We start from the raw sequence: 2,500 nt of genomic DNA, 5'->3' as shown, positions 1-2,500 counted from the left end.
GCACAAAAATATATAAAAATGTACAAAGTTGGGATGTGGTGTGGTGGAGAAGAGTTGGGCCCGACCAGATCATTCGTGCGTGATTTACACGGCAGACGTGTGTACTACACGTATTAGGCCTTTGATCTGCGTTGCGTAGGCCATCTTCCTTCCAAGACACACACGTGTTGGGGTTTGTGTGATTTTATGATAGTGCCCCAACACGGAAAAATAAGCGTACGAGAAGAGTTGGGCCCGACCAGATCATTCGTGCGTGATTTATACACGGCCAGACGCGTATTATATTACACGTATTAGGCCTTTGATCTGCGTTGCGTAGGCCATCTTCTCGATAGAGAGAAAGCCAATGTATTCTTTTTTCTTTCTTTACACACACACACACACACAGTTGTAGTAGGACAGGGAGGGATGCGAGCGTGCTAATCACGCTTCCTCAAGTCTTCGCTGTGGTGTAAAAAAAAAAAGAAAAAAAGGAATCGTTGGGAAAGTCCAAAGGACGAAAATATCGGGCAGTCTGAAGATAACTTAATGCTCGTTTACATTGGTATCAAGAGAGACCGGCTTGTGTAGCTCGTTTCAATGCTGTGTCGTTGTCATTGACACCCTACTCTGTTGCGCGCTAGTGGCAGCATGAGCGTGGGACGTATATATATATGACACCCAGCTAGAGCCGGCCGTGAGTCCGTCCGGTGTAAATAACGACGAAAGGAGAGAGAAACTTTTCGAATCCAGTATCGGGTTGATAATTGTCCAGTTTGAATATCCATATCCCCGTCGTTTTTGGAGGTGATATACTCTCTGTGTTTCTTCGATAGAAGGCTTTTCAATGTTCTATTCGCTCCGACCGTCGAACTTGCAAGAAAACAGTGGTTTTGGATTTGCTCGTACATATATATATATGGTTTCGACGGAAATATCTCGTTCTTTAAGGGACAATTATGTCGTTGTACGACGACTCCCGAATCTCCTTCGCGCGCTGGTTGGAGCTCTTCGGGTATCGGTTTGTTCCGAAATATAACACAAAAATGTGGTGGATAGCAAATACACATTATATATATGAGAGAATAAAAGGGAAAAATTACCCTGAACGGTGGATCACTTGGCTCGTGGGTCGATGAAGAACGCAGCTAATTGCGCGTCAACGTGTGAACTGCAGGACACATGAACATCGACATTTCGAACGCACATTGCGGTCCACGGATACAATTCCTGGACCACGCCTGGCTGAGGGTCGTTTACGTACTTATAAACTGCTTGCGTTGATGGCACTTGTTGCCTATATACGTACGAGCGAATGATGGGCGCTTCGTCGGCGTTTGTCGCGGTCCTATGAATATTGAGAAATTTTACGTACGTCTAACAGTCTTCGAGAGAGATGGAAATCGTGTTCGAACTAGCGTGAGTGTGGAAGGCGGTGTCGTGTGTCGTATATGTTTTATATACGTCCGCCCGTCTGAAACACCGCTTCGAAGCGGTGACAAAATCTTTTTCGGGACGATTCGTATCCGTAGAACTATCGAGATTTCACTGGTACATTTTCAACGCGCTCCCGACGTCGCCTGAAATGAAACGAGATGGGTTTAACCCACGACGAAAGCGTACTACACGAGTCTGTCCTATGTGAAGACTGTGTACAGAGATCGAACGAACGCATGAAAGAAATTGAACGAAAGAACACATAACCCGCAAAAATATAGAGTAGAATTGTGACCGTTGCTTCGAATTTGAATTTATATGTATATATATATCATAGCCCCAGGGAGTGGAACCTATGAGTGTGGAAGGATGTCTCTTACCGTTATGTTGCCAGAGGAAAAAAAGTCTCTCTCTTCGTACGACACATTTGTGTACGAATTGTATCGATGGCTATATAGATCCGATGTTGCACATATTCTGAGTAAAGAACACCCCACCCGGGTTACCGTCCTAAAACTCTTCTATTGGTGTGGCTATGATGTGTGTGTCAACGCAATCGCGAGTCTGGTTCTACGGAAAACCGTTTGTCGGTCGCCCCATATATCTTTTTGTTCTCTTCAAATGATCGAATAGCGAAACCGCACGAGATCAATCGGTCGTCTAGTCCCCGAAAGTACTTTTCGGACGGACGTTAAAGTTATACCGATTGTAATCGTCTTGCGAGTGTTTCGAAGATCTATATTTGGAGAGGATATCGAATTTTATAAAAGATATATTGGTGAGGCGCGATAAACGGTTTTTTTTTTGCTTTAAGGGTTTTTTGTGTTTTTTTTATTTTTTTTTTTTTTTGTGTTGCTCTGTACACGTTTCGCAAAATGCTTTCGGGGGGGGAAGCTCTGAAAAAATTTTTTTTCACGTTCCGACGACCTCAGAGTAGGCGAGATTACCCGCTGAATTTAAGCATATTACTAAGCGGAGGAAAAGAAACTAACCAGGATTTCCTTAGTAGCGGCGAGCGAACAGGAATTAGCCCAGCACTGAATCCCGCGGAGTTCCGCCGTTGGGAAATGTAGTGTTCAGGAGG

At 44.4% G+C, this 2,500-nt stretch overlaps 1 non-coding gene and 1 pseudogene across 1 annotated transcript; both read left to right on the top strand.

The window, feature by feature from the left end:
• Positions 1-1,079: 1,079 nt before the first annotated feature.
• On the top strand, positions 1,080-1,234 carry LOC143263359 (5.8S ribosomal RNA). The gene has a single exon (XR_013036839.1). It is a non-coding gene; the product is annotated as a 5.8S ribosomal RNA (ribosomal RNA).
• A 1,105-nt stretch (positions 1,235-2,339) lies between these two features.
• LOC143263352 (large subunit ribosomal RNA) overlaps positions 2,340-2,500 on the top strand; it is a 6,913-nt pseudogene continuing 6,752 nt past the window's right edge.

This window comes from Megalopta genalis, unplaced genomic scaffold, assembly GCF_051020955.1.
Source record: "Megalopta genalis isolate 19385.01 unplaced genomic scaffold, iyMegGena1_principal scaffold0483, whole genome shotgun sequence".
Taxonomy (NCBI): domain Eukaryota; kingdom Metazoa; phylum Arthropoda; class Insecta; order Hymenoptera; family Halictidae; genus Megalopta; species Megalopta genalis.
Note: the sequence above shows the minus strand (reverse complement) of the source record. Positions and strands in the feature narration are given on the sequence as shown.